The 25,099-nt window shown below is 42.1% G+C and overlaps 1 long non-coding RNA gene and 8 other non-coding genes across 9 annotated transcripts; all 9 read left to right on the top strand.

The window, feature by feature from the left end:
- The first annotated feature begins 9,705 nt into the window (after nucleotides 1-9,705).
- LOC127916241 (uncharacterized) lies at nucleotides 9,706-16,757 on the top strand. Its single transcript, XR_008094062.1, has 14 exons — nucleotides 9,706-10,352; nucleotides 10,761-10,800; nucleotides 11,473-11,557; nucleotides 11,782-11,830; nucleotides 12,143-12,187; nucleotides 12,611-12,660; nucleotides 12,981-13,028; nucleotides 13,653-13,711; nucleotides 13,889-13,951; nucleotides 14,426-14,459; nucleotides 14,962-15,014; nucleotides 15,438-15,485; nucleotides 15,862-15,906; nucleotides 16,614-16,757. It is a non-coding gene; the product is annotated as an uncharacterized LOC127916241 (long non-coding RNA).
- On the top strand, nucleotides 12,009-12,072 carry LOC118369314 (small nucleolar RNA SNORD29). Its single transcript, XR_004822554.1, has one exon. It is a non-coding gene; the product is annotated as a small nucleolar RNA SNORD29 (small nucleolar RNA).
- Nucleotides 12,473-12,536, top strand: LOC118369318 (small nucleolar RNA SNORD29). Its single transcript, XR_004822557.1, has one exon. It is a non-coding gene; the product is annotated as a small nucleolar RNA SNORD29 (small nucleolar RNA).
- LOC127916432 (small nucleolar RNA SNORD30) lies at nucleotides 12,792-12,863 on the top strand. The gene has a single exon (XR_008094995.1). It is a non-coding gene; the product is annotated as a small nucleolar RNA SNORD30 (small nucleolar RNA).
- On the top strand, nucleotides 13,191-13,317 carry LOC118369336 (small nucleolar RNA SNORD22). The gene has a single exon (XR_004822574.2). It is a non-coding gene; the product is annotated as a small nucleolar RNA SNORD22 (small nucleolar RNA).
- Nucleotides 13,747-13,816, top strand: LOC118369332 (small nucleolar RNA SNORD31). The gene has a single exon (XR_004822571.2). It is a non-coding gene; the product is annotated as a small nucleolar RNA SNORD31 (small nucleolar RNA).
- On the top strand, nucleotides 14,210-14,279 carry LOC118369322 (small nucleolar RNA SNORD31). Its single transcript, XR_004822562.1, has one exon. It is a non-coding gene; the product is annotated as a small nucleolar RNA SNORD31 (small nucleolar RNA).
- LOC118369325 (small nucleolar RNA SNORD31) lies at nucleotides 15,068-15,137 on the top strand. The gene has a single exon (XR_004822565.1). It is a non-coding gene; the product is annotated as a small nucleolar RNA SNORD31 (small nucleolar RNA).
- On the top strand, nucleotides 16,470-16,541 carry LOC118369331 (small nucleolar RNA SNORD31). The gene has a single exon (XR_004822570.2). It is a non-coding gene; the product is annotated as a small nucleolar RNA SNORD31 (small nucleolar RNA).
- Nucleotides 16,758-25,099: the final 8,342 nt, after the last annotated feature.

The following is a 25,099-nucleotide window of genomic DNA, read 5'->3' as shown; positions in this document are numbered from 1 at the left end:
CTGCCAACACACTGACTCAACTCCAGCCACTTTAATAATGGGAATTGATGGGAAATTATGTAAAATATATCACTAGCCACTTTAAACAATGCTACATAATATAATGTTTACATACCCTACATTATTCATCTCATATGTATACGTATATACTGTACTCTATATCATCTACTGCATCCTTATGTAATACATGTATCACTAGCCACTTTAACTATGCCACTTTGTTTACATTCTCATCTCATATGTATATACTGCACTCAATACCATCTACTGTATCTTGCCTATGCCGCTCTGTCCCATCACTCATTCATATATCTTTATGTACATATTCTTTATCCCCTTGTGTCCCCCTGGTAGTTTGTGTCCACTTGTGTCTATAAGGTAGTAGTTTTGGAATTGTTAGCTAGATTACTTGTTGGTTATTACTGCATTGTCGGAACTAGAAGCGCAAGCATTTCGCTACACTCGCACTAACATCTGCTAACCATGTGTATGTGACAAATAAAATTGGATTTGATTTAATTCTAAGAAAATAGAACCATACCTGCAATAGTATTGTGAAAAGACAGGACAGGAACACGGCAGTCTCCAATGCACCATCTGACCAGTTGTTCTATATGGGAGCGTGAAGAAAGGTCAAACACATATCCTGTCTCACATCCCCAATACATTGCTAGGTGCTTTCAGTGTTGACAGAACCAAAATACCAACAACTCAAGTACAAAAACACGGCAACACAAACAAGTTACAACGTGAAAACGCCTCTATCCCATTCAGACCTTAGAGGGCCAAAACTACATCTCCCATTATGCAACGCTATCACCAGTCGGCAGCTCAGCTAACCGTCTGCATCACAGAAAGGTATGCTAGCTAGCAACAGCAGCACTTTTAGCACTCTGTAAACTATATTAATAACAACAATAAAACTCTGAAAGTTACATGTTTCAATAGTCTCATACTGATAGGGCTGCGTCTTTCGAATCCGGTATTAGGAAGAATAAAAGTCAGAATCTGTCATTAATTATCTTTAATTAAATTAAAGTAATAAGTGGTAAATGCAATTTTCGTATATACAGGTTCAATGTGTCACCACGCAGGGTTAACAGAGAGCTGACAGGATGTCAGTAAACAGCTGCTCTTATACTGTGATAGACATAGGCCAACAGACAGGTTGGAACTATCACAGTAGAGGCTGAGCGTGGTTTAGACTTGCTCAGCCTATCGCAGGCGCTGAGACTGGTCCCCGCCCCTTGGCGCTTCTTGGGAGTCCTCCCTCCCTCCGTCGATGTATAGATTCCTACTGTTCTGGTATCACAGCCTAGTTATAACAGTTCCTGCTATTGTGTTGTTCAGTATTTTTACATCTCAGTTAAACCTTTGCGATGACCACCCCTCCCTGTACCTGATTAACCACAACTTTGTAACATGCAGCAGGTCACACCATGTGCTCAATATTGTCACACACACAGACAGGCAAGGCAAATGTAGCAAACAGTACACCGCTTTGCAACATGCAAGTCACACCATGTTGCTCAGTCCTTGTCACACACACACACACACACACACACACACACACACACACACACACACACACACACACACACACACACACACACACACACACACACACACACACACACGCAGATGTATTAAGCAGTTGTTTAATCTCGTGATGATGCTCAACTGCACAAATGCAGATAGATACCTCACACAGCCAATATCAGATAATATTTAATCATATATATATGGTAATGGCTATAATATAAAACACAGAATCCCACAATACTCCCTTATAACAATATCTACAGCATTAACCTTGGGATGTTTAATTTATTTTCACGTTATAAACTTCTACAAAGGAGTAACCTGCAACACGTACCTTTCTCAGTGTTTTCTCGGATTGAGGAGAACGGGAGCTACGGGTAGTACCAGGATGTTAGTAGGTGACGCAGGCACCCAGATGAAATAAAATACATTTAATGACACAAAAACCCAAAGATGTTAACATCATTCAGCTACTGTAGCTGCCTACTGTGAGGGTTGAAAATATGCTTGGCCCATCATGAGGGTGTCTGTGTGTGTTAGCAGTAGCATTAGCGGAAAGGCTATGGCTAACCTTGGGTATAGGCAGTTATCATGAGTTGTTGGGGGCCACATACAGAACATAGTGTTGCGAGAACAAACAGTCTTTTGTTAGATAACAGGAGCCAGATGTGTGATAACTGTATTGAGAGTATGAGCGCATAGATATTCTACACAGCAACAGTTACATCTATCAACTGGAGCGCCTGGGGGGACTGGGACCAGCCTGGTGCGCCAACGATAGGCTGGGTGGGTTTAAACCACGCCCAGTCTCTACTCTGTGACAGGCCAGCTGGGAAGCAGGAACTACTTCTGTCCGAGTATTAAAGAAGATACCGTTAGGGTCTTGTCCAGTTCTCTGTTCTACCCTGCGTGGTGCTACAGCCGACCCGAATATACGAAAATTGCATTTACCACTTATTGCTTAGCTAATAAAAAGTACATAGTATACAATCGGTGACTCAGTGTCATACTTGTTCTAATACCAGATTCGAATTGACGCAACCCTCTACACTACCTAACCTCAACAGGCAGCACCAGTAGCGCAAACAATTAAAAATAGACACCAAAAGTAAAGTTCCTGGCGATCATTGCGATCTGACTCCCCCCCCTTCTGTCTGAACTTGGAATATTCCTGTTTGCGGGTTTTGGCCACTGACCCTCAACCTGGTTGTTCTGCGTTGTGAACTACTCTAATAATTTGAAGTTTGATGTTTGACATTTTTAACTCTCCTACAACATAATGGGAAGAGAAGGGAGGAAGATATCAAATCAAATCAAATTTTATTTGTCACATACACATGGTTAGCAGATGTTAATGCGAGTGTAGCGAAATGCTTGTGCTTCTAGTTCCGACAATGCAGTGATAACCAACAAGTAATCTAACTAACAATTCCAAAACTACTGTCTTATACACAGTTTAAGGGGATAAAGAATATGTACATAAGGATATATGAAAGAGTGATGGTACAGGGCAGCATACAGTAGATGGTATCGAGTACAGTATATACATATGAGATGAGTATGTAGACAAAGTAAACAAAGTGGCATAGTTAAAGTGGCTAGTGATACATGTATTACATAAGGATGCAGTCGATGATATAGAGTACAGTATATACGTATGCATATGAGATGAATAATGTAGGGTAAGTAACATTATATAAGGTAGCATTGTTTAAATTGGCAAGTGATATATTTACATCATTTCCCATCAATTCCCATTATTAAAGTGGCTGGAGTTGGGTCAGTGTCAATGACAGTGTGTTGGCAGCAGCCACTCAATGTTAGTGGTGGCTGTTTAACAGTCTGATGGCCTTGAGATAGAAGCTGTTTTTCAGTCTCTCGGTCCCAGCTTTGATGCACCTGTACTGACCTCGCCTTCTGGATGATTGCGGGGTGAACAGGCAGTGGCTCGGGTGGTTGATGTCCTTGATGATCTTTATGGCCTTCCTGTAACATACATAGACATGGAATCACTGGTTACTTTAATAATGGAGCACTAGTCACTTTAATAGTGTTTACATACTGTTTTACTCATCTCATATGCTGTATTGTACTGTACTTTAGTCAATGCCTGTGTCCTGTGTGAATTTAAGTATGCTCTCTCTAATTCTCTCTCTTTCGGGAGGACCTGAGCCCTAGGACCATGCCTCAGGACTACCTGGCCTGATGACTCCTTGCTGTCCCCAGTCCACCTGGCTGTGCTGCTGCTCCAGTTTCAACTGTTCTGCCTGCGGCTATGGAACCCTGACCTGTTCACCGGACATGCTACCTGTCCCAGACCTACTGTTTTCAACTCTCTAGAGACAGCAGGAGCGGTAGAGATACTCTGAATGATCGGCTATGAAAAGCCAACTGACATTTACTCCTGAGGTGCTGACCTGTTTGCACCCTCGACAACCACTGTGATTATTATTATTTGACCCTGCTGGTCATCTATGAACATTTGAACATCTTGGCCATGTTCTGTTACAATCTCCACCCGGCACAGCCAGAAGAGGCCTGGCCACCCCTCATAGCCTGGTTCCTCTCTAGGTTTCTTCCTAGGTTCTGGCCTTTCTAGGGAGTTTTTCCTAGCCACCGTGCTTCTTCACCTGCATTGCTTGCTGTTTGGGGTTTTAGGCTGCGTTTTGTGACATCAGCTGATGTAAGAAGGGCTTTATAAATACATTTGATTGAATGCCACTCAGACATCCTAATTAGAGGTCGACTGATAAAGCCGATACCGATTAATCTGACAAATTTTTATTGATTTATTTTTAATAATGACAATTACAACAATACTGAATTAACACTTATTTTAACTTAATATAATACATAAATAAAATCAATTTTGCCTCAAGTAAATCATGAAACATGTTCAATTTGGGTTAAATAATGCAAAAACGAAGTGTTGGAGAAGAAAGTAAAAGTGCAATATGTGCTATTGTTACGCCCCTGAAAATAGGGGAGAAATAATCACGAGAGTGATACGGTGTTGTATTCTCAAGTCAACGTTTAGTTAAAAAAATATATTTTCCCCAGGAATATGGGTGGAGACCAGAGCAATCGATCTCCAGCTCATAGATTAAGAGCATTTCGTAGATCACAGATTAACACTTTTAGGCACCACAAAATAAAGTAATCAATATAACGTTTACACATTACTCTCACAATTCGTACCTTTTGACAGATTTTAACTTTAACACAATTATATGAATGTTATCAATCTCTATCAACTAATACTGAATGCATCCTTTTAACCTTAGATGTTTTAAAATCCTCACATACTATGAACTTACTAATACTTTTTAATGTATAACAGGCTATGAATATTTCCTTTAACCTGTCACACTATATAAGAAAGCTAACGTTTCAGTTCCTTGCTCAGAACATGAGAACATATGAAAGCTGGTGGTTCCTTTTAACATGAGTCTTCAATATTCCCAGGTAAGAAGTTTTAGGTTGTAGTTATTATAGGAATTATAGGACTATTTCCCTCTATACCATTTGTTTTTCATTAACCTTTGACTATTGAATGTTCTTACAGGCACTTTAGTATTGCCAGTGTAACAGTATAGCTCCCGTCCCTCTCCTTGCTCCTCCCTGGGCTCGAACCAGCAACACAATGACAACAGCCACCATCGAAGCAGCGTTACCCATGCAGAGCAAGGGGAACAACTACTAGAAGGCTCAGAGCGGGTGACGTTTGAAACGCTATTAGCGCGCGCTAACTAGCTAGCAATTTCACTTCGGTTACACCAGCCTCATCTCGGGAGTTGATAGGCTTGAAGTCATAAACAGCGCAATGCTTGATGCACAACGAAGAGCTGCTGGCAAAACGCAAAGAAAGTGCCACCGCTCAGTCAGATACTTAGATACTTGTATGCCCAGTCAGATTATATGCAACGCAGGACACACTAGATAATATCTAGTAATATCATCAACCATGTGTAGTTAACTAGTGATTATGATTGATTGTTTTTTATAAGATACGTTTAATGCTAGCTAGCAACTTACCTTGGCTTACTGCATTCGCGTAACAGGCAGTCTCCTTGTGGAGTGCAACGAGAGAGAGGCAGGTCGTTATTGAGTTGGACTAGTTAACTGTAAGGTTGCAAGATTGTATCCCCCGAGCTGACAAGGTGAAAATCTGTCGTTCTGCCCCTGAACAAGGCAGTTAACCCACCGTTCCTAGGCCATCATTGAAAATTAGATAGTGTTCTTAACTGACTTGCCTAGTTAAATAAAGGTATTAATAAATAAATAAAAATGTCAAATCGGCACCCAAAAATACCGATTTCAGATTGTTATAAAAACTTGATATCCGATTAATCGGTCAACCTCTAATCCTAATATTTATATATTTCTTAATTCCATTCTTTACCTTTAGATGTGTGTATTGCTGTGAATTGTTAGATACTACTGCACTGTTGGAGCTAGGAACACAAGCATTTCACTACACCCGCAATAACATCTGCTAAATATGTGTATGTGACCAATACAATTTGATGTAGAAAGGGAGAGGTTGTTTGACAAGGTCAGAGAGGTTAGATGAGAATGGGCTGTGGGTTGTATTTTGGGTGGGGGTGATGGGAGTGGTGATGTTTGTTGGGAATGATTTGATTTGAAATTCAGGGTTAGTTAAGAGAATATAGTGGTACAGAGAGGTCGTGACCTGCATCTCCCTCCTTTACAGTAGGTGGCGGTGTATTCACCTGTCAGTTGGTTGGATTCGACAATAAAACAAAGAAGAAGAAGCAGTACTCACTTGGTAAGAAATCTGTCAGAGTGGATACATCTTGGGTGTACATGCACAGAGGCATACCCAAAGATATGTATTTCTAACTAACACAAGCTGTTTTTTTTTTTTTTTTTACAACTTTAGCAAACCGTCAAGTCTATAAAACTTAGTGCACTGTGTTCATAACAGATTCTAGTTTTGGGAAAATAAAAAGTATGAGATCAGATGTTTCATCAGTGCGAAATTGTGTAGAATGTCAGCCCAGTTTCACCTCGTTCCATCCTTCCACGACACCTGACTGGACTTCCTCTCGCTACCATATTTGGTGGTGAGAAAACGTTCTAAACTGATGCTTCAGTTTTGTAGCCCCTGTGACGTGGGTTACTACCCCTTATGTTTGTGGTGCTAAAAAGTTGAACATTTGCCAAAATTGTCCGTGATGAGATTCAAACTCACAAACTTTGGGTTGCTAGATATGGGGCGCTATATGTCCAACCGCCTTTGTAAACATACCACACTAATTCTCCATATGGATGTTCTACTTTCCCACGACTCTGTTGGGCTTGTGTGTCCTTGTTCTAATTACTTGTGACAGTGTTACCAACCTGGGCGATACTCGGTTCGGTCTACCAGTATTGCGGCGCTGAGCGTTTGTTCTTGTGGTCTGTGTGACGTGTCTTTCCACCGGAACCATTCCGGTTTTAACTTTCGGGCTCGGAATCCTCCCCGACTCTACAAGTTCGGTGCACCAGGAGACTGAATGTTTCGCTCTCGCGGACTTGCAGTTCTCCCCTGAGAGCAAAGGTTGCGCACCACGCCTCATCTCTCACAGGGCGCAGCCATCTTGCCTGGACTCTTCTGTGTTCCAAGGTAACCGGGCTATGCAAAAGTAGCTAGCTAGCTTAAATGAGAAGTGACCATTTGCAGGACCAACGTTATAAGCACACTTACCCTTAAGGCCTGCCAACCTGAACGCCCACGTATGTAGCAAGAAATACACGTGGCGTGAGTTACAACCGTGTCCTTTCACGAACAGGCAGGTCACACTCCATCCACGTATGTCCTTCGGATAGTGTACGAGACAGGCTGATACTGTAGGTCTGATACTGTAGGTCCGTAGTAATCTTTACAATAGTAAAGTATTGCGCAGTGTTTACTGTAGACGGAGTATATTACTTTGGCTTCATTTTCCAGTATTAGGCTGGGTATGTGCTTGCCACACCATAGTGAGATTACACTGTTTTCCCTAAATTGGACACTCACATCTCTATTGCATTGCTGTTTTTTCCAAACATAGTGTGTAGCTGGTTGGTTTCACTATTGTTTCTGTTGCACTCCATATAGTAGGCTACATACAGTAACTATCCTAGTTTTCCCTTAGAAACCATTTTTTCAGGTATATTACACTGGCCTTGCACAGTGTGTAACTGGGTTTATTAGTTTTCTGTTGCACTACTTTACAGTAAAACAGTAACCATCTTAGTTTCCCTTAGAAACTCACATCTCAGCTCTAGTACACTGAGGGTTTCTGGGAATAGCTGTGTTTACTATAGTTATACACTCCTTTACAGTACAGACAGTAACTATCATAGTTAACCTTAGAAACTCGCATAAGAGCTCTATTACACTGCTGGTCTAACACAGTGTGTTTCTGGGGTTGCCATCGTCTTCTGTTCCACTGCAGGGTGTACACACTACCCTTCTCTTCCTTCCACAGAGAGAAACTACTATTTCCAGTATGGTGTTTCGCCTTGAGAAATGCAAGGTCTGCGTCTAAGAAGGGTGGCACTGAGCAGTTATCTTGACGTGCTCGCCACCGACATTGGCAGCATCTCACAGGCCCAAAGGTCAAACTGAAAGAGGAAAGTGGAGTCCCCATGGGAATTAAATGAAGTGATGGGAAGGCTACGAACTCCAAATCCACTGCTGTAGTTCTGGCTCCTCTCATGTCTCATCGTCCTTCTGGTGTTTAGACGTCTTGGTTGACTGAATGTTTTTCAAATGAGTTTAGATAAAACCCCTCATTATGGCCAAGGGCTCTTGTCTGACAAACATGTTAACCAGCCATTACAGTCCACATACACCCCTCCCATTGTTGCGGCTAGGGCAATGGACACTTAATTTTCACAGACACCGGCAATATGAAAGCTTTATCAGTTATTCTTTGTTTACTATGGTGAGAGAGCTCTGGGCTAGGACGTATCCGAATGGGCTGTAACATGGCACGGTAGACACTGTTTCTGCAGCATTTTGCCTGGCGGGCCGGCCGGCCTTTGCCTTTTGCTCTGGTGGTGCATTCTACTGGAGGAGTAACTGTCTTACCTGGACGATGGGCTGGTCTGTGCCCCGCCTAGGGCACAGGCCACAACGGACATGAGGACCCTCTTGAACCACATTATCGTTCTGGGCCTCACCCGCTAACACAGGACTAGTAAAGGCCGAAAGGCAGATCTAGGATGGGATTATCCTGCCCCCCATTTCATGAATTGACTTGCATTTTTATTTATGTATAATGTAAGATATTAGTTTAAAAAATATATGTATATATATATGCGTATTTATATATATATATATTTTTTTAATTTTACCTTTATTTAACCAGGCAAGTCAGTTAAGAACATATTCTTATTTTCAATGACGGCCTGGGAACAGTGGGTTAACTGCCTGTTCAGGGGCAGAACGACAGATTTGTACCTTGTCAGCTCAGGGGTTTGAACTCGCAACCTTCCGCTTACTAGTCCAACACTCTAACCACTAGGCTACGCTGCCGTATATATATGTATATATATGTATGTATATATATATATGTATATGTGTATATATATGTATATGTGTATATGTATATATATATATATGTATGCGTATATATGTATGTGTATATGTATATATATATGTATGTGTATATATATATATATATATATATATATATATATATGTATGTGTATATGTATATATATATATGTGTGTGTGTATATGTATATATATATATATATATATATATGTATGTGTATATATATATGTGTGTTGTAGGCTATGACATAATTTTGCATCTGTACCAGGAAGTTAAAATAAACCTAAACATAAACCTGGTATAGGCTTGAAATATATGAACACCGAGTGCAGGCAGATGAGGGTTTTGGCGGCAAATTTGTAATGCTATTTCCTGTGATAGCTGTATTTCATTTCGGGTGCAAACTGATCAATATCAACCGTTTCACTTGTAGCATTGTTTTTGTATTGATATTCACAACAATAATAAAAATGTATTAGATTTTTTTTTTGCAAAACCTTTTTCAAACGAGGAAGGAGTCCGCGCTCGTGACGCACGGACGTAAACAGCATAAAAGGCGCAGGAACCTTCCAGTCCTTCCATTTTCTCCTCCCATCCAACCGAGGTAAGGTTAAATATCCCGTCTCTCCCACGAACATCTTTTAGCTACGCATTTGATAGGAACACATTCACTACAATGCAATAATGTGTAGCGTTTATTTGCATTGTTCATATACTATAAATACTATATATATTTGCATTTGCTGCCATTAGTTATCCCGGTAACTCTATTTAACTGTTGGCGGAATGCGGCAAAAGCCCCAATCAGTAACATTGAAAGTTGCCTTTCGTCTGTTTTGTCGCCACTTGGGCGTTCAATCTAAAGCCATCCTTTCGTTTCAACTCCTCCACTGGTCTGCAGACTTTACTCGACAAATAATGGACTGTATTTATATGATCAAACATGTTTTGATTTCATTTCATGTTCAGGCCGATATCTGTCTGTTAGCATTGCAACGTCTTTCGATGACGAGAATTTACACAGACCTGTTCTGAATACCTGATTGTACTTCAGTATTTCTGATGAGAGACTTGCAATTTATATTTAACCAAGAACTTGTTTCGAAATGCTGCGTTTGCAGAACACGTGTCCGCAACTAGCGAGGTCACATGGCAAACACCGTTTAATGGCTGGCTAGCTACCGGGGTTGTAACTATCATAAGTTCACTTTTTATAATTTTCTCCTTTCAGGATGCCGATGACTCGAATGTGCTGCTTTGGTAAGAAACATATTACTTAAATACCTGGTTTTAGTTAGCAAGTTGCTAACCACGTGCCATGTTAGCTAGTATGCTAGCTTTCCAGTTAGGACCATCGGTCATTATAAACCCAACATTAGAGGTCTCTGCTACGGTGATGATAAAATGAACTCTCTCTTACCGAATCAGCCTTTGAAGAATAAACTTCTTTACCAGATTCTGAGTAGCATTTGGCCTCTGATTCGACTGTCGTTGCTGCGCTAATGGCACCCTATTCTCAATAGTCAACTACTTATTAACATTGATCTGGTCAGAAGTAGTTCACTGTATTGGAAATAAGGTTCCATTAGCGACGATATCCGTGTCTGGTTCTATATGCCTGCATGTTGCCTGTTACTAAATGGACTTAACTTCCCCTCTGATCAACAGAAATGCAGGACAGATGCCGGGAAGTCCAGAAGAATGACACGTGAGTACATTGACTTTACCTCAAGGATCATTAATGTGTTCAGCTTGTCTGCCCTTCACCTTTAAGGGATTCGCCAGGGCCCTTTATCTAATTCCCAAGTTAGTGGATACAATTACAAATACAAGCTCACTGTGAAGGTAGATTATTAAGTTACTATTCACTAGCATTAACTATTAAGAATATGGTTTGTCAGCTAGCATGCTAGACCATACCTGTAGACGTCGTTGTGCTAGCTTTAGTTAGCATTGGCTATCAACGCTACAGTTTTAATTTTTTTTTCACCTTTATTTAACCAGGTAGGCTAGTTGAGAACAAGTTCTCATTTGCAACTGCGACCTGGCCAAGATAAAGCATAGCAGTGTGAACAGACAACAGAGTTACACATGGAGTAAACGATTAGCAAGTCAATAACACAGTAGAAAAAAATGGGCAGTCTATATACAATGTGTGCAAAAGGCATGAGGTAGGTGAATAATGCCACCTCGGTGCACCTTGGGGTAGACTGTCAGCATGTGGTGACTGGCTATAAATGATGATCCTCAATGACAAGCATATATCTGATATTTGGTGATGCTAACTTTGATCTGATGGCCTCCTTGTCCTGTGTTTCAATGCCTCTTGTAGTAATATACAAACTAGTGGGTCACTAACTTGGATGTGTACTTTGCTCAGGTCTGCATTACTTGTGACATGACTTCAAGGCATCTGAACAGAATCTCCACTTGGAGTTCCATTCTGGAATAGGAATGTGGTGCTGGTGAGTAACATTTGAGTTTATTCACTGGTGTTCAGGACACTTCTAATGGCACCACATTTCTATATGGCCACTACATCTGGGCTTTATATGATGATCCATTGACAAGCATATGTCTGATTCTTTTGTGAAGATACTCTTTGATCTGATGGGCTCTATTCAAGAACCTTCTATCCTCTCATAGAAGCCAAGCTATAACTAAAATGATTTTGTGATTCCTTCTACAGAATACCTGATTCCAGACCCTTGAGACTGATGCGCTTTGTGAAAATCCAGGTTCGTGACGTGTTAAGACACTGACATCATTTGAAATGGTACCCCACTTCCCTTTATAGTGCCCTACCTTAGACCAGGACCCATGTACTACAAAGGGAATAGGGGGTGACTTTGGATGAAGGCAATTTCACTTTTTGGCTGGCCGACTGTACAAGATGGCTGCCGGGATGTGCTACAGTCCCAATGATGATGAACTTAGCTCACTTTGAACCGATGTGAAACGACATGAACTACTGAGTGACTGTAGCTAATGAACCAGTTGTTTAAATGTTCTTTACAGCAAAACACTCACTTCCTTTCTCATTTCAACAGACGTGGGGATGAAGTTTCCTGAAGGGATTAACACGGCCTTCACTGGTGAGTTCGTCCATCAACTATCAAACTGGGTTCCCCACTACGGGTAGGATTGGTCTTTAACCTGTATACATGTTGCTGGAATCCCAAATGGCACCTTGTGGACTGCTCCTGAGTGGCGCGGGGGTCTAGGGCACATCCGGCTGTGATTGGGACCCCCATGGGGCAGGTCACAATAGAGTACGGCCAGTCGGTCTCGTCAATAAGTAGTCCCCTGTATAGGGACTGGGGTGCCATGTGGGTTGAGTGACATGACTCTGTGGAACCAGTCACTTGAAGATGCTACAGTCCCAATGATGACAATCTTAGCTCACTTTGAACCGATGTGAAACGACATGAACTGCTGAGTGACTGTATATAGTGCAGCCATTGGTCATCGATTCCTCAATCGTCACCCTAATAAAATGTTTGCCTTTCGTTCTTCAGGGGTTGGGTGCTGTGGTCCGTGGCATTGCAGCGTGGACTCCAACATACTGGTAAGTTGTGGTTCTGAAATTGTCCCAAGTGGTGCTTTATAGTTTATTGTATTGATATTTACACAGTATTGTTAACTTACTTGTATAGTTTAGCAGAACACGACATGTTTTAGATCTCCCAACCTTCTGCTGAACATGATGAATATTCTCTTTGGAATCTCGTTCGTCTGAACTCCTGTTGAGAAAAGGAATAGCTGACTTCAGCAGAGGGCTACGTAACCTGTCATAAAGGCTACATATGTTGTGTCTAACCCCCTCCTTGTGCCCTCCTCATATCTGGTCCCCACCCAGACTGTAACCTGAAGCTTATGTCTTCCTAGGTTCTTCTGTATGTGGCTGAACAGGGAGCCGTGATGCCAACTAGACTGGTGAGTTTTGGTTAATGAGTATGTTTGGTAATTGTTATGGGTAATGAATCTAGATCTTATCCAGAGACTCTGCCTTAGCCACAAGCTATAACCCGTCTAGTGTATAAACTCACCGCAAACCAGAGGGAACAGTTGATGTTTGGTAGTCGTGGTGACTCTGGCTCCTAGTGATGACACCCGCACGCGTCTTACGCCCTGCGTCGACGACAGAACCTGCAAAGGTGGACCCACTGGCGTTGCCAGGGCAACAAGGGGACAGCTGGTTGGAGTTACCAACTGTCTGATGGGACCAGAGACTCACACAAAATAGCATTTAGCTCTGCATTGTTGATCCAAAATGGCTGCTATTAGATTTAATATGGAGTAGCAGCACAAGGGACTGGGGTGGATGGGCCACTCGGGATGTCGTCAGGTTCATATTTTCTTGCATATTGATTACTTACTTCCAAATAACTGGTGTCCTGATGCAGTACAGGGCCCTTGTCAGCACCTTCCCCTTTGTCTCTCAGTGTGGTAGTGCTGGTCTTGGGTCTTTTAGATAGCTGTGGGATAGCAACTCAAGACAAAAAAGCCGTCTTCAATGTAGTGCTGTTCGACATCTGTATTTTGACTCTACTCCTTCAGGTCCTGATGGTGGTACCAGACTGGTCACTAGAAGATGCCTGTTACTGAACTACCTCAAGGTGTGTGTGATCGACTTTACTTCTGTCCTTTATCATGTAGAAGTGATGATTTCCTGTTACCGCCCCAGTCTGATGTTAAGCTGACTGATTGGTTACTGAACTGATCTATAGAGGTGGGGCTACTTTTCTGTACTGCATTTTATCACATTAATACAGATAGAAAATCTCCTCTTTCAGGTCCTGACTGTTGTACCAGACTGGCCACTAGCAGGAAGCTCTTTGCTGTGACAGTGAATGAAGGTGTGTAATTCAAGTTATTGTGAGTAGAAGTGTAGCACAACCAGCTGGCAGATTATTTCACTTGTCAACTGCAATCTATGCTACTTCCTGGTGTTCAGACAATGACTGCAGCAGTCTGTCCACTCCTGGCTGAACACAAGGCACGACATGAGGAAGTAGAATCAGCCACTTCTAGTGTGGTGGGAAAATGGACCAAGACGATTCAAGGACCAGACTGAACAATAGATGTGAAATTAATAATGGTGGCACCTGTTGGTTAGTAGAAGTGATGATTTCATATTACCGCCCCAGTCTGATGTTAAGCTGACTGATTGGTTACTGAACTGATCTACTCTGGCAGTGTGTTCTGGCCCTGGGAACCCGGGGGGGGGGGTCCCTAAGATTAGTTAATGCTGTGCTGTTGACTGATCTAATAATGTCTGACCACTAGTTCTTATAATATCACTTACTAATCCCTCAACTCTCCTCCCCCAGTTGATGTCCTTGTGGGTCTGCAGTCTTCAGGAAGGTGTGTATGATTTGTTTTTACAGTATCTTCACTCACTGACCCTGCACCTCTTTCACTTGCTACAAACTCCACCTACCTTCTACCTACTCATTAACATCACTGGGGGAACAACGACTCCCATGAAAGCTTTGCTACAGCACACACCCACCACATGGAACATTCTGGAATGCTGTTTGTGATGAAGCCTTTTTCACAGTTGATTGGCTTCTGTCCGGTGTTCTGTGGCTGGCATCAACCCAGGTTTCCCATCGGTCCTCCTGTGGGTTGGGCAGACACTGACAAGCCTGCTCTCGGGTGCAATGGGCAGGGGTAAGGTGGGCTGCCTGCCTGGAGGGAGGGTGTCTGGGTGGGGAGCTTGGAGCCAGACCTTGGACCACTGGCTGGATGGCTACAATGACTGACACCAAGTCTGATCTCATTTCAGAATGCTCTGCATATAGTCTGCAGTACCTAATGTACTTCTGCATCTGCATAATGTTTAATTGGGGATCTGTTCTTCCAGGTCTTGACTGTTCCAGCCTGGCCACTGGAGAACTGTTGCTGAACGACCTCAAGGTGTGTAAGGATCAACTTTCACTTGATCTGTTGCCATTAACTGTCCTTTATCATGTAGAAGTGATGATTTCCTGTTACCGCCCCAGTCTGATGTTAAGCTGACTGATTGGTTACTGAACTGATCTATACTCTAGAGCAGTGTTTCACAATCCTGGTTCTTGGGACTTAGATGTAAGGCTTTGTTTAGACTGACAGCTCAATTCTGATCTTTCACTTTTTAGTTTTGAATAATCAGACCCTAATGTTGGTGAAACTCTGGTTTCTGAAATACTCTGGGAATACCGCTTAAGCCCAGTTCTTAGGGGAAACACTTGTTGACTGTTTTGGGTCCCCAAGATTAGAATACACTGCTATAGACTGATCTCATGTCTGACTACAAGGTCTTACAATGTCACTTCATGCTTTCCTACTTTCTCCCTCTAGGTTTCTGCCCCTCTGGTTGAGGTCCTGGTGTCTGCAGTGTTTGGAAAGGTGTGACTTTAGACGGAATCTTAACACTCCTTCCACATGAAGCATTCTGGAATGTTGTAAATGATGCAGTCATTTCCACTGACAGTCTGTTGTCAGATCTGTGTTCTGGGGCTGGATCAAGGTCTGGTCTCCCATCGGTCCTCCTGTGGGTTGGGCAGACACTGACAAGCCTGCTCTTATCCTCGGGGGCAGGGGTAAGGTGGGCTGCCTGCCTGGAGGGAGGGTGTCTGGGTGGGGGGCTTGACCCCAGACCCTGGACCGCTGGATGGCTACAATGACTTAACTAGTGTTCTGATCTGGTTTCAGAATGTTCTGGATGTAGTCTAGTAATCTAAGATGGGGATTATTTGGTTTTAAAACTGTTCTGTTTCTTTAGATCTGGTTGGCTGCTGAAGTGTTGCTGTGCTGCTGGAGTGGGAAGGTGTGTAGTGTTATTATAATACACTGAGTATAGAGGACATTAACACCTTCCTAATATTGAGTTTACCCTCAGAACAGCCTGTTGCCTACAAGGGGTCTGTAAGCGTTCCACAGGGATGTTGGCCCGTGACACAACTGTGGTTCGGCATTGGAGTTTAGTTAGCTGGATGTCCTTTGGGTGGTGGACCAGTTTGATACACATGAGAAACTGAGCTTGACAAACCCAGCAGTGTTTCAGTTGATACAAACCGGTGTGCCTGGCACCTGCCATACCTCATTCAAAGGATCTTAAATCCTTTGTCTTGTCCATTCACCCTCTGAGTGGTACACAATCCATGTTTTGTGGTTTAAAACCATTTGAACCTGTCTGTGTATCTACACTGATTTAACCAGTGACTTCAATAAGGGCTCCCTTTCACCTGGTCAGGTTAATGTATTGACCACTCAGTGGATATGTGTTGTAATGGGAAAGGGGACAGATCAATATTAGGAAGATGTTAATGTTCTGTTGAATGTTCCTCTTGGATCATCACACTGACCCATGCAATGTGTTCTACACTACAGACTGACGTGATGAGTCATCATTACCGCCCCAGTCTGATGTAACTCTGACTGATTGGTTAATCTCTGATCAAGTCATCTCATACCTTGTGTATTAGTCCTTACAGTATCACCAGGGTTTAATTCTCACACTATTTTCCCCTCTAGCTCTCCTGTTTTACACCGGCAAGACCTCTTACACTCCTGATTGGTCAGCAAGGAAGTGGGACATCTGGTTGGAACTGGGGGAAACCAGGCCAAGTCAATTCAACCCTGTGACTGTTTTGATGTGTAAATAAACCTACAAATGAATGCTCGTCCTATTTTTCTTTCTTGGTGGTAGTTGTTTAATCTGGCCATTTTTAATGAACCGTGTGGTGTTCTGATTTCAATACTGAACAATGATGTCAATCATCGACGCTATTCAAGGTTTTAAACCTGCACATTTGACGGTGACTGACTTCTCACTGGCTATAGGAACTGATTTAAGGCAATTCTTTGTTTTTTAAAATATGTTGTGAGCACAATTGTTAGTCATGTAGTAAGCTCTACCACAATGGGATAGACATTGAATAAATTAATATATGCCATTTAGCTGACGCTTTTATCCAAAGCGACTTACAGTCACGTGCATACATTTTACGTATGGGTGGTCCCGGGAATCGAACCCACTACCCTGGCGCCAAGCGCCATGCTCTACCAACTGAGCCACAGAAGGACTTAAGGAATTAAGCTACGACGCTACCAATACCACTACAGATGGTGGATAAAGTGTTTACTCGGGCCTTTACCATTGGGCCGAAAAGAGAATTGCGGTATGTAACTGCATGGTTATGATGGACAGCAATGTGCCGGTTCTTTCAACTATTACTATGGTGGCAGGGATAGGTTTTTGTGATCAGCGAGAGAACGAGGGTTAAAGGCGCTACGTGGTCAATTTGTTTGCGTTGGTCGAAGGATTTACGGTGATTTCGTGGAGCACTGCAGAGCTGTTAAGGAAGTGAGTTAGTACAGGCCCTACCGTCAACCAATCGTATTAATGTGAACTGTTAGTGGCAAAGAATTTGGGCTCTGAAAAGGTAATTCAGTGTTAGCTCATGAGGCGAGTTTCCCGGACACAGATTGAGCCCAATCCGGGACTGCATTTACATTAGAATTCTGGCGAAAAAAAGCCGTATAAATGACGCAAATATTAATTTCTGAAGTTGCTTTGCTCAGTGTTTTCAGATATATGTTGTCAAATGTTACTGTGGAATAGTGAAGTATAATTACAAGCATTTCATGTGGTTTGGTCAATTTTGGGGTTTTTGTTTGTTCACCCGCCTCTTGAGGCTCGCCCCAAACAATCTGGAAGATGGTAGAGAAAGTGACTTAATTGTTTACTCCAAGTGTAACTCACAGTGCTTTGCTTTATCTTGGTCAGGTCGTAGTTGTAAATGAGACCTTGTTCTCAACTAGTCTACCTGGTTAAATAAAGGTGTTCTCAACTAGCCTACCTGGTTAAATAAAGGTGTTCTCAACTAGCCTACCTGGTTAAATAAAGGTGTTCTCAACGAGCCTACCTGGTTAAATAAAGGTGTTCTCAACTAGCCCACCTGGTTAAATAAAGGTGTTCTCAACTAGTCTACCTGGTTAAATAAAGGTGTTCTCAACTAGCCTACCTGGTTAAATAAAGGTGTTCTCAACTAGCCTACCTGGTTAAATAAAGGTGTTCTCAACGAGCCTACCTGGTTAAATAAAGGTGTTCTCAACTAGCCCACCTGGTTAAATAAAGGTGAAATTAAAAAAAAGAAATCTTGATTCAGTTAATTTGCATGGCAAATAGGGACTTTGCAATTAATTGCAACTCATCTGATCACTCATAACATTCTGCAGTATTTGCAAATTGCCATCATACAAACTGAGGCAGCAGACATTGAAAATTAATATTTGTGTCATTGTCAACTTTTGGCCAGGCCTGTACAGTTAATATTGTGCGCCGTGCAGTACTGGTCTGCGTCACACCATCCATATGGCACCGATCACATGCTCCTGTCAATCATAAATTGGCTTTTTAGGAGATTCCACATTTTCTGAGATCAATAAACATGACCGTTATAACAGGTGCTTTTAATTTGAGTACAAATGTTTCAATTCTGTGACGTTAGCTGATCCCAGAAAAAGGTTTAAGCCTGCGTTTACCTTATTTTCAGACCTTATTTTCAGTGTTGATGTAAAAACATTTCCCCAGAGCATTTGTCCAACAAACCATGGCAGTTTGTGCCTAACAAGATGCCATTACTATTACTCTCTCTAGCAGCTGGGTCTGGTCTACCTAGTTAATTGAATACTACACATTGTTCAGAGAATGGTAGTCTCGCTTGCCATCCGTCTCAAACCTCATTGTGTGATGTATTGTCTCCACCTTCTTGCCCTTTGTGCTGTTGTCTGTGCCCAATAATGTTTGTACCATGTTTGGTGCTGCTACCATGTTTTGCTACCATGCTGTGTTATGTGTTGCTTCCTTGCTATGTTGTCTTTAGGCCTCTCTTTATCAAATCACAATCACATGTATTTATATAGCCCTTCGTACATCAGCTGATATCTCAATGTGCTGTACAGAAACCCAGCCTAAAACCCCAAACAGCAAGCAATGCAGGTGTAGAAGCACGTTGTGTTGTCTCTCTTGTGGTGATTGTGTGTTTTGACCAATATATTGTATTTTGTTTTAGTCCCAGGCCCCGTCCCTGCAGGAGGCCTTTTGGTAGGCCGTCATTGCATATAAGAAATTGTTCTTAACTAACTTAGTTAATTATGTTAATTTAAAAAAGAGAAACCTAAGCACTTTTTCAACATCTTTCCTCTTCCAGTTCTTGGATACAATACCTGTATGTCTCTAGTGGTGAACTGGGATAGTGCAGCAGAACACCACTGGATACAATACCTGTATGTCTCTAGTGGTGAACTGGGATAGTGCAGCAGAACACCACTGGATACAATACCTGTATGTCTCTAGTGGTGAACTGGGATAGTGCAGCAGAACACTGGATACAATACCTGTATGTCTCTAGTGGTGAACTGGGATAGTGCAGCAGAACACTGGATACAATACCTGTATGTCTCTAGTGGTGAACTGGGATAGTGCAGCAGAACACTGGATACAATACCTGTATGTCTCTAGTGGTGAACTGGGATAGTGCAGCAGAACACTGGATACAATACCTGTATGTCTCTAGTGGTGAACTGGGATAGTGCAGCAGAACACCACTGGATACAATACCTGTATGTCTCTAGTGGTGAACTGGGATAGTGCAGCAGAACACCACTGGATACAATACCTGTATGTCTCTAGTGGTGAACTGGGATAGTGCAGCAGAACACTGGATAGAATACCTGTATGTCTCTAGTGGTGAACTGGGATAGTGCAGCAGAACACTGGATACAATACCTGTATGTCTCTAGTGGTGAACTGGGATAGTGCAGCAGAACACTGGATAGAATACCTGTATGTCTCTAGTGGTGAACTGGGATAGTGCAGCAGAACACTGGATACAATACCTGTATGTCTCTAGTGGTGAACTGGGATAGTGCAGCAGAACACCACTGGATACAATACCTGTATGTCTCTAGTGGTGAACTGGGATAGTGCAGCAGAACACTGGATAGAATACCTGTATGTCTCTAGTGGTGAACTGGGATAGTGCAGCAGAACACTGGATAGAATACCTGTATGTCTCTAGTGGTGAACTGGGATAGTGCAGCAGAACACTGGATAGAATACCTGTATGTCTCTAGTGGTGAACTGGGATAGTGCAGCAGAACACTGGATACAATACCTGTATGTCTCTAGTGGTGAACTGGGATAGTGCAGCAGATTGCGACAGTCCTATAATTTCGGACATACAGTGGTTCGGCCAAATTTGATCAGGAATTAAGACTATTAGTGTATGCGACAATGTATATAAAAAATAGGATTATTGGTATAAAATTCCTTTAATTACTCAGATGGATGGTATTTTCTGTGGCATTCAAAGGTCTTCGTCTGACATTGGACATGGTGTCAAACAACCTTTCACCTGACTGATGCATCCTTTCCTTAAAGGAAAATTCCACCCCAAAACTGTCTTTTTGTATTTGCAAAATGCATCATATGAGGATTCATGTATATTGAAAGTTCCAAATCTTGAGAACCTGATTGTTCATAAGCGAAACATTTTGGGACGATGTCACAATGGACTAATGAAGCAAATACCAGAAGATGGTTTTTGGATGGCGTTGTCCTTCAACTGGTTTCTAGAACTCCCTGGAAAACTGTATTTTATGATGTTTTTCTGTAGTCATGAAATTAAAACCTTTTCAAGACATTAAGTCAAACTGTTACACACCAACACTAACCATGGTGGGGTGACTGAATTTAAGATACAGTTATACACCAACACTAACCATGGTGGGGTGACTGAATTTAATATACAGTTATACACCAACACTAACCATGGTGGGGTGACTGAATTTAATATACAGTTATACACCAACACTAACCATGGTGGGGTGACTGAATTTAATATACAGTTATACACCAACACTAACCATGGTGGGGTGACTGAAGTTAATATACAGTTATACACCAACACTAACCATGGTGGGGTGACTGAATTTAATATACAGTTACACACCAACACTAACCATGGTGGGGTGACTGAATTTAATATACAGTTATACACCAACACTAACCATGGTGGGGTGACTGAATTTAATATACAGTTATACACCAACACTAACCATGGTGGGGTGACTGAAGTTAATATACAGTTATACACCAACACTAACCATGGTGGGGTGACTGAATTTAATATACAGTTATACACCAACACTAACCATGGTGGGGTGACTGAATTTAATATACAGTTATACACCAACACTAACCATGGTGGGGTGACTGAATTTAATATACAGTTACACACCAACACTAACCATGGTGGGGTGACTGAATTTAATATACAGTTATACACCAACACTAACCATGGTGGGGTGACTGAATTTAATATACAGTTATACACCAACACTAACCATGGTGGGGTGACTGAATTTAATATACAGTTACACACCAACACTAACCATGGTGGGGTGACTGAATTTAATATACAGTTATACACCAACACTAACCATGGTGGGGTGACTGAATTTAATATACAGTTATACACCAACACTAACCATGGTGGGGTGACTGAATTTAATATACAGTTATACACCAACACTAACCATGGTGGGGTGACTGAATTTAATATACAGTTATACACCAACACTAACCATGGTGGGGTGACTGAATTTAATATACAGTTATACACCAACACTAACCATGGTGGGGTGACTGAATGTAATATACAGTTATACACCAACATCAACCATGGACTGGAAAACAATTAACCCTAGTCCTGGACTTGAAACCAATTAACCCTAGTCCTGGACTTGAAACCAATTAACCCTAGTCCTGGACTGGAAACCAATTAACCCTAGTCCTGGACTTGAAATCAATTAACCCTAGTCATGGACTGGAAACCAATTAACCCTAGTCCTGGACTGGAAACCAATTAACCCTAGTCCTGGACTGAAAACCAATTAACCCTAGTCCTGGACTGGAAACCAATTAACCCTGGTCCTGGTACCAGACTGGAAACCAACTAACCCTGGTCTTGGTACCCAGACTGGAAACCAATTAACCCTAGTCCTGGTACCCAGACTGGAAACCAATTAACCCTGGTCCTGGTACCCAGACTGGAAACCAATTAACCCTGGTCCTGGTACCCAGACTGGAAACCAATTAACCCTAGTCCTGGTACCCAGACTGGAAACCAATTAACCCTGGTCCTGGACTGAAAAGCATATGTGTCTGGGAAACTTCCCCTAAAACTATCATTATAGAAGTGATTATGTTGTCAGCTAACAACATCCCACAGAGCGGAGGTTGAGAAACACTGAAGCTTCTTCAGATGCGTTTTATTAATGCAACACCCAGGATGTTAATCTGCAGTGAAGACGCGTGCAGCGATGTCATCCAGTAGCCAGTCTACTCCGGTCAGTAGGTTCTCTCCTGTCACAGCACTGCAGCCGATGATACACCAGTGGTGGGTCTTAATGTCATCCAGACCCAGGGCCTACACACACACACACACACACACACACACACACACACACACACACACACACACACACACACACACACACACACAGTAATAATATGAATACAAGTATTAGACATGAAATCAAAGTTATCAAACAATGTTTTTCCAACCCACTGATGACAAAAACACAGAAATTGTGTGGGAGTCTGTGTGTGTGTGTCTGTGTGTATAGGGGGGTACTGTGTTCTCTCAGGTGTGAAACATTACAGTTTGGACATTGTAAAGGATATGGTCACATGTCAAATGTTAGCAGACGAGAGAAGAATGATATTGAAGAATCTGTGAATGGAAAATGTTGCATCTGTGGTGGGGATCATACTCCGGACTTCCCTGAGTGCCCTGTTAGGGTGAAGGAGGTCAAGGTGTCAAAGATCAGGGCTGCTCAGCGGGTCTCCTATGTGGAGGCTGTGAAGAGAGTCAAAGGAGCAAGAGGCAACAGTGTTGAAGATATAGCAGGGGATGCAATGCAACCAGTTGTTAGTGTTTTAAGAATTTGGTATTTTATTAAGATCCCCATAAGCTGTTGCAAAAACAGCAGCTACTCTTCCTTGGGTTCACACAAAACATAATACAGAATGACATAATACAGAACATCATTAGACAAGAACAGCTCAGTGACAGAACTACATACATTTAAAAAAAGACACACATAGCCAGTTGATCTGGATAAACTCATTGTGAATGTGGATTTTTGTGGCATTTATAGCCACAGTGATTAATTGTACAGGACAAGTGTCCAAGAAGCTGGATATCATATCTTTTGCATCCGAGAAGATTTTGAAGAAGCACGATAACAAGGACTTATGTCACCAGGAAATGTCCTTTCCTCACAGGAGGCTTCTGGGGATGTGTTGGACCTGATTAGAATGAGGTTTTTACAGAGAAGCAGGTTGATTTTATTTAGTTAATTTCTTTGTTGGTAGTTTTTATGATATTTTATTTTTACCCAAATGTTTTACTTTTTTGGGATCCGTATTATCCACCGGACAGTAGGTGGCGGAATGCACATTTAATTGTTGCGAACGCCATTATACCATAGAAGAAGAAGGGAGAGCGACACAACAGCTGGTCACTCGTGGATTTTCATTCAGGTGAGAGAGAGTTGTTGGAGTTTCTCCTCCGTGTGTTTAAACTTTCATTTACTCTTTTCAAGATGCCGATGACTCGGTAGAGAATATGCATCTCAGGTAAGCTGCATATTACTGAAATGTCTGCCATGCATGGTACAATGACTCACATTTGCGGCAGGAAAACGATGCAAGCGAGCGTTAGTTTGCCAACTGGCCAGTTTGGTGGTTTTTGTTATCACCTGCTTTACCACGTGTCATGTTGATGTTAGCTAGTAGGCTAGGTCCCCAGTTATTAGTGACTGCACCATCACTCTCTTACCGAATCAGCGTTTGAAGAATAAACTTCTTTACCAGATTCTGAGTAGCATTTGGCCCCTGATTCGACTGTTGTTGCTGCGCTAATGGCACCCTATTCTCAATAGTCTACTACTTATTAACGTTGATCTGGTCAAGTAGTTCACTGTATTGGAAATAAGGTTCCATTAGCGACGATATCCGTGTCTGGTTCTATATGCCTGCATGTTGTCGGTGCCCAATGTTTGTACCATGTTTTGTGCTGCTGCCATTTTGTTCAGGTACAGACTCACGCATTCCTGTATTTCTGGCTGTACAATTGATTGAGACATGTTGATTGATGTAAGTTCTGTTCAAGATCAAACATTCGTGACCAACTATATTCGTTGGGTTTGTCTCATCGAACCAGTACTACTGATGCTGCAGTCAGCCAACAATGATTTGCAATTTTACTGAAATTGCTGCTGCTTGTGCACGAGCTAAACGCCTGCTGTTGACGTCACTCAGAATGCGCTTTTGCAGCCAGGCGCGTGTGTTGTGACAGTGTGTGACAGAGAAAATAGTTTGACATTTAGAGGGAAATGTGTACGTTATATTAAACAATCCCAGCTCCCTCCCCAGGAGGCTTTTTAGTAGGCCATCATTGTAAATACGAGTTTGTTCTTAACTGACTTGCCTAGTTAAATAAAATGAACATTGCTCTGGTCAAAAAGTTGTAAGGTAAACTAACTCACTTTTGTACGTCGCGCTGGTCCGTACAATTGACCTTATTTTAGCGCCCAGAAAACGTAATACTTTCAGATCAACTGTAATACCATTTGTAAAGCGCCATTTCTCCCCTTTCCAACAAAATGATGAGACCTTCATGATGTCCATCTCTGCATGATTCAAGAGGCAATGAGCGCCTTCGGGTCTCTTTAAAAATAGCGGGTGGGGAAGCTAAACCGGCTGCGCCATCGCTCATAAATGTATTTTGTCCCCCCACACCAAACGGGATCACTACACGCAGATTAAAATATCAAAACGAACTCAACTAATTACATTCATTTGGGGACGGGTCGAAAAGCATGAAACGTGCACTTGCTAGCTAATTTGTCCTTTTTAACTAGCTTGCTGTTGCTAACCCATTTTG

Source organism: Oncorhynchus keta, chromosome 35 (assembly GCF_023373465.1).
Source record: "Oncorhynchus keta strain PuntledgeMale-10-30-2019 chromosome 35, Oket_V2, whole genome shotgun sequence".
Lineage (NCBI taxonomy): Eukaryota > Metazoa > Chordata > Actinopteri > Salmoniformes > Salmonidae > Oncorhynchus > Oncorhynchus keta.
This window is presented reverse-complemented; position numbering and strand designations above follow the sequence as displayed.